This window comes from Lathyrus oleraceus, chromosome 4 (assembly GCF_024323335.1).
Source record: "Lathyrus oleraceus cultivar Zhongwan6 chromosome 4, CAAS_Psat_ZW6_1.0, whole genome shotgun sequence".
Lineage (NCBI taxonomy): Eukaryota > Viridiplantae > Streptophyta > Magnoliopsida > Fabales > Fabaceae > Lathyrus > Lathyrus oleraceus.
The window spans coordinates 92893376-92905652 of record NC_066582.1 but is presented as its reverse complement, the minus strand read 5'-3'; the positions used below and the strand labels follow the sequence as shown (position 1 = coordinate 92905652).

Genomic DNA, 12277 nt, shown 5'->3' with positions numbered 1-12277 from the left:
CTTCAATTCTCTTGAATTTATTGGCTCATGGTAGATCAAATATGCATAAGATGATGAAATTTGAAGTTTCCCTTGATAATTTTTACCAATAGGTGAGATAGCTTGTTGGAGAAGTTACTCAAGATACCTAGTCAAACTAAGGTTTCCAAGGCAAATCACCCTCAAACTCTTGAAGAAAACTTGACCAATATAACATGTAGAAGTAATTGGGACTCATATATGATGCTCATAACCATTCTTGAATCAATTCTTGGTTGTGCTCTTTATTCATGAGGGTCTCAAACCCTAGATGTGATCAATGAATCAATGAGATCATGCCCTACCTACAAAAGAGTTAGATAGATACAAAGACATATTTTTGGTATTTTGGTTAGTTAAATGATAAAATACAAGTATAATATAATCACAGAGTGCTTGGTGATCTCTCCTAAAACAAACCCAATGAAGGAGGGGTAAGGAGGATGCCAAGGTATAATCCAAATGTTAATGCTTATGATGGAAATGCATGAGGGATCTTAGGGTCAAAATTAGGGTCTTACAACTGCCCCTATTTAAGGACATTCTAGCTGAGGAGGTAAAGGTTAAAATCTTCGGCTCGACTCAGTAGAATGGACTTAAATAACAACATAGAGAAACAAATTTTGGTCCCTAAGAGACCTCATGATGCATATGATATGAATGCAAAAATGAATGCTATGTGGGAAAATATTGCCACAAAGGAAAAGGAAATCAGAGAGACCGAAAGTCCACAGGAGTATAATGCATTCCATAAGCAAAACTCACTAGGGAGACAAAGACTCTGGGGGATAAAAAGAGTTATGTGTAGGCCAGGCTACGACTTAAAACTGCAGGGAGACTAGAGGATTCCATACAAAATGGAAATACTTAGCCGGGGAAACAAACAACATCTGCAGGGGATACGAGTAAGATTGAAATACTCGACTCACACTGGAGACAAAACAATTCACTAAGGAAATTGATGCTTATCGTGGCTATATATAAAATATAGTCTGTCGGGTACTTGACTGCAAGTGCACAGTCTAGTCGCTTTAGTTTTAAAAGATATCGATCCCATAGGGACCTATGGTCAAACTAGTGCTACTAACGTTACTGTGTTTAGCTAAGGGAAATGATTGGTAGAAGTTTGGGGGTAATATAGTAAATCTAAGGGAAATTTTCGGTTTTAATAAAGAATTAATGGAAGGGATCAGTATGCAGCGCATTAATCGTCAGGGATTGGATAAGTTATCGGTGAATAGTTTAAATGCCAAATATCTCTCAGTAGAAAATGTTTATTTAAAAGACATTATCTCACACTCTCGTGATTGTTGATTCGACCTATAACTTTAAGTCAGAATGTACGCTCTCGCTGTCCCATTTGAAGTCAAAATTACTTTTTGAAAATAAATAAGTTCTAATTGCTTTTAAAGTGCTCTCGCTGTTTTTAAATTCAATGCCTAATTTTTACTATCTAGCTCGAGCCTTACGCTCTCGCGATTGTTGGTTTTCACCTTAGTTAATTTCCCACTCTCATGGCAAAATCGTATTAAATAGCTTTTTACGCTTTTGTGATAAAGTTAATTAAATTTAGATTAAAAACTTCAGCCTAAAAGGTTATTTGAGAAAAAAAGGTTTTCATCGGTTATTATTAAATCCCATCAAATTAAGTTGCTACATACCGATACCGGTAGTTTAGTTGGACATATTAAATAAAGCAGACACAAGGCATACACAGATTAACATTGCGGCAAACATGCTTATAACAATAAATGGGCAATAATAATAATAATTCAATAAAAACCTGGAGATCGAAGTACAGAGTATAACGATTCTTGGAGCACTTGAGCAGTCCTCCACAAGTCGGTAGGCTTTGCTTCTTCAATACAAAATACTCACTAAAGTAAAGTAAAGTGTAGTAGTTCCCCAGTGTAGGAAACTACTTCTATGGCTAACTGGAAAATTAACTGAAAAGAGGGAAACTATAAAAAAAGAATGACGAATACAATAAAGCAACGAAAACAAGGTTGCTAGAAAGAAAGAAAAATTGCTGAATGCTGGGAAACTGAAAATTAAATTGCAGAGCGTAAAATATCAAGGTAGGCGTCCTCAATTTTTCCCAATTGAGTCCTTTATATAGTGTCCATTAGGTCTTGGTAGTTGATAAAATCAAGGAAGACTTAGTCTTGAGAGAGGAATTCGTGGGAAAAGTTTGTTGGAGGATATTTAGGCACGTTTGGGTGCCTGTTGCTGATTGCTTCAAAGCACACTTTGTGGCCGCGTGACGCTTATCATGGGCCTGTGACAGTCGTCACAGTCTGGGTCGTGATGAGCGTCATGAATGTGTGGCGATCGTCACATCAGCAAAATCTGCATAATTTGTTTTTCTGTGCTTTTTTCACTTGTTTCTTCTTCTTTTTCTTCCTTTTCTTCATTTTGCTTTGTAGTGTATGGAAATTCAAATACCTGCAAAAACAACATGAATACTTGCGCAATAATCGGGATATTAATCGAAATGGTGTGATCTTTGGATGTAAATTAAGGCAATTATCTGATGTGTTTTCGCGTTATCAAACTCCCCTAAACTTGAATCTTTGCTTGTTCTCAAGCAAACACGATTTGAAAACAAAATTGAATGCAAATACATTACCCGTTCGTACGTGGTTGTCAGGTAGATTAGTAGGATGTCCGATATTGAGTAAAACACCAAGGATACTGTGACGACACGAGCTTTTAGCTTTATCATAGATCTCTCCTTTACACAAGTCAGTTCGAATCATGCCATTATAGCTCGACCTAGTGCCTCTGTTTCTATTTCACCCAGTTTCATTCTATCGCAATCATATTAAGCCTTTTGCCTCCGCACGCACTTAGTGAAGTAGCCGGTTAGTGACTTTGATCCATTTCTTAGCACGAGGGTCTGGTACACTAGTGTGGTACCCCTTTTATATATCCCATTTTTGAAGGTTGTGGGGGATCGAGCCGTAGTTCTCCCTACCGAGTCCAGTACCAGGTACCTCTGGACCAACCAACTGGGGTCTTTATTCCTTCTTTTTGCACAACTTTGCAACCTTTTGTATGGTTCTTTTATCAATTTCTTGATAGCAACAATTATGAAGGAGTTTCTTAATTTGCAGGCATCAAACACTTATATTCATCGGCTCTCCACGTGGTTTGCACTTGAGACGGTGCTGACTACTAGTATAAACTACTAGGGGTTAATCTAGAATGAAGACTTAAGGTGTCGGTATAATGGTTATTCAAACTGATCTCGTAGTGATAAGGGGTCTAGGGTGTCGGGACGGTATCCATCTTGTTAGATCTTTCTCAGTTTTCCTAACAAAACCTCTGCAAGATAACCTATATACTCGTAGGGTATGCATTTAATCTTAAGGAAATTTTTTGTTATGTCAAAATATGTAAAAATGATTGAAAAGGACAAGCAAAAATTTTTGTATTGGCTGAAATTTTTAGCAATAGAAACAAGTAAAGGAGTGATAAGGATTTCCTCCCATATTTAAACAATGCATTGTCCTCAATGCGACATCGTACATAATAAAATAAAAAAAGGAAAGAAAGAAACAAAAATCACTGCTCATCGTCACGCAGTTGGCTCCTTCGTGCTCTGGCTCTTGCTCTGGCTCGCTCACTTCTTCCTCGCTGGGTAGGATCCAATCCCACGTGCTGAGTATACTTCTGGATGGCATCTAGGCGATAAGTCAGGGCAGTCATTTGATCTGAAAGTTCCACAATCCCTTGATCATGCCAGTTGGCATAATCGTGCTGATCCCACTGCATTTGCTGGATCGCTTACATCATTTCTGTTTGGCGATCTTTCATTATTTGGCTGTGTCTCAACATCTCGGTGTAGATGTTTTCCATGGAGGCGGGTCTTCACTCGCTTCGTCGTTGTCCTCGGGAGGAGGTCTCTGCAGCGTGCTCTTGAGGTGGTTGAGGCATGCCTCTGTCAAGCTCCTCTTCGAATTCATCTGTACCATTACCCGAATTTCCATCATTTGCCTCGGGGGCTTCCAGATCAAAAATCCAATTTGTCATTTCTCTTGGATCTATGCGGTTCCTGTTGGGCATGATGATGCTTCGTACTATCTTGTTTTTGACAACAGGGTGATATTTCCCATCATCTCTTGCTTTGATTAGGTGTGAGGCACGACAGTAGTTGATGTCGAGGAATTCTGCTTCCAGGACTGGTAAGTTGGCTAGCCTATCTCCCAGGTTCAAGCCTAATGCTATGGAGGTGATGATTCCCCCACAACAAAACGCCTGGCTGCCTCTCATGCAAGCAGCCTAGATGTTGGCTAGTAGAAAAGGGGTATCATTGAACCCAATTTGGGCAAACACACAGTGGAGAAGGAAAAGTTCCTTAGAGTTTACCTTATGGTTACCGACTCTTCCAAAAACTGTGTGCCCCAGAACTCGGTGAAAGTATCTGATGGCTGGGTTGTGGATATAAGTTGCGTTGAGCGTATCCCAGCTTGTTGCATTCATATTGGTGAGGTTGTGCCAGACTTGGAATGCGATCTCTGACCATCCTTCTGGGATGCAGCAATGGACTCCTTCTTCATGTCGAAAACCAAGCATTCTCGCAATCTGGGTTTGATTAAGGGAATACTCGGTGCCGAACATTCTAAATGTGGCTACACTGGTGAGGTATTGTTGAGTTCCAGGGGGAGTGATGTATGAGTAGGAACTTAGAAACTCCAGGGTTAGCGCTTCGTAGGTTGGATGCGGTGTGGTACAGAGCTGCGTCAAGTTGGAAGCAGCCAGCACCTATTCCACACCCTCCAAAAGTCCTAACTCCCTTAGGCATTCATGATCCACATACCTCGTGGCCTGAACGGAGCGGTGGCAGAACATGAGGTAGTTGCTTCTTTGGCGTTCATCGGCCTCTCCATCACGGAAAGTGATGGTTGATAGGTCGGTAGTGCTTCTTTCTTGACGGGTCATTTGATGAGTTGGATGAAGCTTTTAGTGCTGGTGGGTGAGAAATTTGATAGATGAAGAGCAGAAAGTAAGAGAGTGATAATCAGTGAGGAAGAAGGGAGAAAGAGCGCCTGTATTTATAGGCGTGCTCTCTGGAATTCGTGACGGTCGTCATAGGGGTGTGACGGCCGTCACGCGCAACGGGTGTGTAACGGTCGTCTACAACGGTCATATGCTCGTAACGGTCACTTTCATGTGTGTGACGATCGTCTCAGATCTATGACGGTCGTCACGTCTGTGAGACGAACGTCACCTTATAGTGACGGTCGTCACACACTAAATTTCAAAAAAATTTAACTCAGGTTGCAGTAGAATATGATAGCAGCATAAATAGTAACCAAACCATTTTAGTTTAACAGCATAAATGCAGAAGTAAATAAATAAATAAATAGATAAATAGATAAGCATAATAAAATAGCAATTGGATTAATGAATTGAAATTAAATGTAACATAAGAGAAAAATGTAACGATAACATATAAAATGAGAACAATAGAACAAGTAATGCAAAATAAAAGTGTTCCCTCCCCACACAAAACAAAGCAGTGTCCTCATTGCTTAGTGCGAGTAGGGGAAATCAGCGGACAGTAGGCTCAACCACGGTTATGTCCCAATGTAGCGACAACTTCGTTCAGATAATGAAACAGCTCAACGGCTATATCCATCAGGCCTAGGACATCAAAGCGTATGAGCTTTATCTCTTCTTTCACAATGGTGATGTCAGCTTGGAAAGTATTTAGACGGGTGATGAGCAGGGCATGATTATCAGCACAAGATGGAGGAACCGGTTCAGTAATGTTATAATAGTTAGGAGGTGTTTCAGGGTCAGATTCTTCCATATGGATAGGGTCATTGATATACTCATATTTGGGCGGTGTCTCGGGAGGTGAAGGTGGATCAATAAGGTGTTCATCTAAGTCATAAAGCCAGTTATCGCAGTTGTGAACACTCGTTTTCTCATGGTTAGGCAAGGTGAAAAGTCGAACCACTTCGTTATTGATTAGATAATCAAAGTTATCCATTCCAATGTTTCCTTTGATTCTGCGGTCAAAGCAAAATTCAATATCCATTGGACGGATGTTTCCAAAAGATACAAGCTCATAAAGTGGGCGCACAAGTCCTATGCCGTATGCTATCATGGTTACTAGGCCACCTATGATTATCGGGGTACGGTTATTCTTAGCAAGGTGGACAAATCTTTCCATCATGAATGTTACTATATTGACGTGTCGACCTTGATCGACACAAAGCAGGATGAAGAGTTCATCGCGGGACACTAAAGTGTTATTCTCTTCCTTACCAAATAAGGTGTGGGCTAGTATTTTATGAAAATATCGGATAGCAGGGTTATGGATCTTTTGTGAGTGCATCTCATTCAGGTTTGGGTTGGATTCTCCGGATATGCAACCCCAGAAGTCATCGAGATCAATGTCGTCGATAAGGTCCTCCTGGCGGGTTATAAAGACGAAAGGGCCGCTAGGGAATCCTAAGAGGTCAGCAAGGTCTCGACGGGTGTAGGTGAAGTCCATGCTAAATAACCTAAAGGATATTAACCCTTTGTTTAGACCGTAACCATGCTCAGGGATGTATACGAGGGAACTCAGGACTTCTAAGGTTAGTTCACGGTATGTGACAAACCGTCTCTTAATGGCTGCGTTCTCCCACCCAAGCTGGTTAAACATAAATAGGATGCTATCTCGGATGCCTAGTTTATCCATGCTCGGTCCATCATAATATATGGTCAATGCCATATCCTTTCGGGCTAGATAATCATACCGCCTGCGTTGAACTCTGCCTCTGAAAACTGTCTCTGGTTGTTGCATGATGAAATTAATTTACTAAGTAGTTAGTAGTTTTCCTGTTTGTCAGTATCCAATATGTCTAAGTTAGTTACTAGAAACAACAAGAGTGTCTGCAAAGAATCAAGAAGGGGGGAGCAAACAAAATAAAGAAGAAAATTAAAGAAGGAAAAAATTAGATTGTAGGAAAAATAACAAAAAGAAAAAGGGGTGGGTTGTCTCCCACTAAGCACTTTGTTTAATGTCGCAAGTTCGACAGTAGTGTCGCGTTGTACTAGGTTAGGTGTGGAGCGGGCAACTCTATGAGTCTAAGACTATTCAAATAGTCTCTGTTTTCTATACTGTGATAATGCTTAAGGCGCTGCCTGTTTACTACAAAAGGGTCGCTATTTCTACCTTTTATTTCTATCGCGCCACTAGGGAGAACCTTGGTGATCTCGAAAGGACCAGACCACCGAGATTTGAGTTTACCTGGAAAGAGTTTTAGTCTTGAGTTAAATAGCAGCACTACGTCACCGACTTTAAACTCCTTCCTAGAAATGCATTTGTCGTGCCATCTTTTGGTTTGTTCTTTGTAGATCCTGGCATTTTCGTAAGCGTCTAATCTTAGCTCTTCTAATTCGTGGATGTCCAGAATCCGTTTGTCGCCTGCGGAAGTGTAGTTTATGTTAAGGGTTTTAATTGCCTAATACGCTTTGTGTTCCAGTTCTACAGGGAGGTGGCACGATTTACCATAAACTAGTTTGAAGGGTGTGGTTCCTATCGGGGTTTTGTAAGCCGTCTGGTAGGACCACAAAGCTTCGTTTAGTTTGGATGACCAGTCCTTTCTGGATATTCCTACGGTCTTCTCAAGAATTTGTTTTATTTCTTGATTCGAGACTTCGACTTGCACGCTAGTTTGTGGATGATACGGTGTTGCTACGCGGTGTCGGACTACATACTTCAGAAGGAGTTTTCCAAATATATTCGATATGAAGTGGGAGCCACCGTTACTAACTACTAGTTTCGGCACACCGAATCTGGGAAAGATAATGTTTTTGAATAACTTGATTACTACTCGTGTGTCATTTGTTGGAGAGGCTACAACCTCGATCCATTTTGAGACATAGTCGACAGCAACGAGTATGTACTTATTGCCAAAAGAAGCTGGAAATGGTCCCATGAAGTCAATCCCCCATACGTCAAAGACTTCGACTTCTAAGATTCTTGTTTGTGGCATTTCATCGCGTCTTGAGATGTTGCCAGTGTGTTGGCACCGGTCGTATTTTATAACGGTGTTATGGACATCTTTCCATAGAGTAGGCCAAAATAGGCCGGATTGCAGTATCTTAGTGCAGGTCTTTGAGGTACTTGCATGCCCTCCATAAGGGGCAGAATGGCAATTAGAGATTATATCTTCTATTTCATCCTCAGGAACACATCAATGGAAAATACCGTCGGTCCCTCTTTTGAAAAGAAGGGGTTCATCCCAGTAATACTGTTTTAGGTCATGAAAGGACTTCTTCTTTTGTTGATAAGATAGGTCCGGTGGAAGTACTCTGACGGCTAGGTAGTTGACAAAGTCAGTGTACCATGGCAGAGTTGCATTTGCGTGTATTTCTTCCACGGATTCTTCTATTTCTGTATCATTCAATGTCAGTTCAAACATATCACTTTCCATTAGGGATATGAGTCGTTCGTAAGGGAAATCGTCATTTATTGGGATTTGTTCAGGCTTCTTCCCTTCGATACGAGATAAGTGGTCTGCTACTACGTTCTCAGTATCTTTCTTATCTTTTATTTCTAAATCAAATTCTTGTAAGAGCAGGATCCATCTTAAAAGTCTTAGTTTGGCATCCTTCTTACTTAACAAATATCTAATGGCGGCGTGGTCGGTATAGATGATAATCTTCGCCCCTACCAGGTAGGAACGGAATTTGTCCAATGCGAACACGACAGCTAGAAGTTCTTTTTCAGTGGTGGTGTAGTTCATTTGGGCAAGATCAAGTGTTCTACTCGCATAGTAAATAGCATGCAGCTTCTTATCCTTCCTTTGTCCTAGTACTGCGCCCACTGCGTAATCACTCGCATCGCACATGATTTCAAATGGTAATCTCCAGTCAGGTGGTTGCATTATGGGTGCAGTGATTAAAGATGTTTTCAGTTGGTTGAACATTGTTAAGCATTTCTCATAGAATATGAAGTCAACGTCTTTCATTAATAATCCTGTAAGTGGCTTGGTTATTTTTGAGAGATCTTTAATAAAACGTCGATAAAAACCGGCGTGTCCTAGAAAGCTTCTTATCTCTCGAACATTTTTCGGAGGTTGAAGGTTCTCTATAATTTCGATTTTAGCTTTGTCCACTTCAATTCCTCTGTCAGATACCATGCGACCTAATACAATTCCTAATTGAACCATAAAATGGCATTTCTCCCAGTTTAAAATGAGGTTTACTTTCATGCATCTTTCGAGTACCATTTCGAGGTTAGATAGACATCCTTCGAAACTCTGACCGTAAACAGAAAAATCATCCATGAAGACTTCCATGATGTCATCTATAAAATCTGCGAAGGTTTCCATCATACATATTTCAAATGTCGCGGGAGCGTTACATAGGCCAAATGGCATTCGTCGGTAAGCGAATGTACCATAAGGGCATGTGAAGGTAGTCTTTTCTTGGTCGCCAGGATGGATTGAGATTTGAAAGAATCCTGAATAACCATCTAGATAGCAGAAGTGAGAATGCTTAGCCAGTCGTTCAAGCATTTGATCTATGAAAGGTAGAGGGAAATTATCTTTACGAGTGGCTTTATTTAGTTTTCTATAGTCAATGCACATTCTACTTCCGGTCACAACTCTTTGTGCTATGGATTTGCCCTTCTCGTTCTCAACAACTGTAACACCTCCTTTCTTGGTACTACATGAACGGGGCTAACCCATTGACTATCTGAGATCGGGTATATGATTCCAGCGTCTAGAAGTTTCTTTACTTTATCTTTGACTATGGTACTTAGGATTGGGTTGATCCTTCTCTGGTTCTCTCTAGAGGTTTTAGAGTCTTCCTCCAGCATAATACGATGCATACAGATTGAAGGACTTATTCCTTTTAGATCGGCGATGTTATATCCTAATGCTGTTGGATACTTTCTTAGGACATCTAGTAATTTCTCGGTTTCCATCTGTCCTAAGTCAACGTTGACTATTACTGGTCTTTTCAGTTCAGTGTCTAGGAATTCGTATCTTAGGTTCTTTGGTAGTGTTTTTAATTCCAAGTCAAGTTTCTTTGGGCATGGCATGTGGTCGGGTGTAAGTGCTAAGCATTCGCTTAGACTTTCATTTTGGTATGGTTCATGCCAATATTTGTCTTCGAGGATTGGAGGGATTTGGATTTTCATTATTTTGGAGTACGTGGTTTCTTCCATCTCCATTTCTCTCACGCATTCATCTATGACATCAAGCAGATAGCAGGTGTCGTCTATAGCTGGAGCTTGTAAGAATTGGGTTAAGATGAATTCAACCTTTTCCTCTCAACCTTCGAATGTCAGCTTACCTCTCTTTACGTCTATGATGGCTCCGGCGGTAGCCAAGAATCGCCTTCCTAAAATGATAGGTGTACCAGCATCTTCTTTAATGTCCATGATTATGAAATCGGTAGGAATGTAAAATTGTCCTATACGAACTGGGACATTCTCTAGTATACCGACAGGATATTTAATCGAGCGGTCAGCTAGTTGAACGAACATCTTTGCCGGTCTTAATTCTCCCATACTGAGCCTTCTGCAAATGGTTAGGGGCATTACGCTAATGATGGCTCCTAGATCGCATAGAGCTTTGTCTATGACGATTTTTCTAATGACACAGGGTATGGAGAAACTACTCGGGTCTTTTAGTTTGGGAGGCATATTATTCTGGATTATGGCACTACACTCGGCAGTAAGTGTAACTGTTTCGTCATCCTCAATCTTTTTCTTATTGGATAAGATTTCCTTAAGAAATTTGGCATAGGAGGGCATTTGTGTGATGGCTTCTGTAAAGGGTATCATAATGTTTAATTGCTTCAGAAGCTTAACAAATTTCCTAAATTGATTCACAGTTTTAGGACTTTAGAGTCTTTGAGGATACAGAATGGGTGGTTTATAAGGAGGTGGAGGCACATAAGGTTTCTCTTTCTCTTCGGCCTCCTGGGTACTATCTTCTGTTTCCTTTGGTTCATCCACCTGCTCAGTTGAGGTTTTATCTGGTTTTTGGTACATGGCAGGGTTTTGGAGTCTTGGATCTACGGGTCCATCTACTTCTTTCCCACTCCTCAGTATAACGACATTTGCATGTCCCTTTGGATTAAGTTACGGCTATCCAGGAAATGTTCCAGCTGGAGCGGCTGTAGACGCTTGATGTTGAGCCACTTGTGAAATCTATGTTTCAAGCATTTTATTGTGGGTGGCTAAGGCGTCTACTTTATTCGTTAGTTGTTTAAGTTGCTCGCTAGTATGTATGTTCTGGTTCAAGAAGTCCTTGTTCGTTTGAGCTTGAGTAGCTATGAAGCTTTCCATCATTAATTCGAGATTTGACTTCCTAGGCATGTTAGGAGCATTATTAGCTGGCTTTTGATATCCAAGCGGAATAGATGGTGCTTGGCCAGGTGCATAAAGGGCATTGTTATTCTTATACGAGAAATTAGGATGGTTTTTCCAAATAGGGTTGTAAGTATTTGAATATGGATTTCCCTGTGTGTAGTTCACTTGATCTGTTGGGACTCCTGCTAGTATTTGACATTCTTGTGTAGTGTGTCCAGGGTTTCCACATAACTCACAGTTTGGAGTTACAGCAGCCACGGTGGCTGTGGGTGGTATGGTCAAGTTGTCTAATTTTTGGACAAGGGCATCTACCTTTGCATGAACATGGTCAAGGCTACTGATTTCGTACATTCCACCCTTAGTCTGGGACTTTTCCACTGGAGTTCGTTCACCTCCCCATTGGCAATGGTTTTGGGCCATGTTTTCAATGAGTTGATAGGCTTCGGTGTATGGCTTATCCATGAGTGCACCGCCTGCGGCAGCGTCTATTGTAAGTCTTGTGTTATATAGAAGCCCATTATAAAACGTGTGAATGAGCACCCAGTCTTCTAGACCGTGATGTGGACATATTCTCATCATGTCCTTGTATCTCTCCCACGCTTCGTAGAGAGATTCCACATCTTTTTGCCTGAATCCGTTGATTTGAGCTCTCAGCATAACAATTTTGCTCGGCGGAAAGTATCTGGATAAGAAGACGTTCTTCAGCTCCTCCCATGTTGTAACGGAGTTGAAGGGCAAGGATTGCAACCAAGCCCAAGCTCTGTCTCTTAGTGAGAAAGGAAAAAGGCGCAGTCTTATCGCATCTTGATATGCACCATTCGCTTTTATAGTATCGGCGTATTGCACGAACTTGGTCAGGTGTTCATTAGGATCTTTTGTTGGATTTCCAGCGAATTGATGTTGTTGGACGGCTGATAAGAGTGAGGG

The 12277-nt window shown here is 40.9% G+C and overlaps 1 non-coding gene across 1 annotated transcript; it reads left to right on the top strand.

Annotated features, from left to right (window-relative positions):
- The first annotated feature begins 11900 nt into the window (after window positions 1-11900).
- On the top strand, window positions 11901-12007 carry LOC127077765 (small nucleolar RNA R71). Its single transcript, XR_007787539.1, has one exon. It is a non-coding gene; the product is annotated as a small nucleolar RNA R71 (small nucleolar RNA).
- Window positions 12008-12277: the final 270 nt, after the last annotated feature.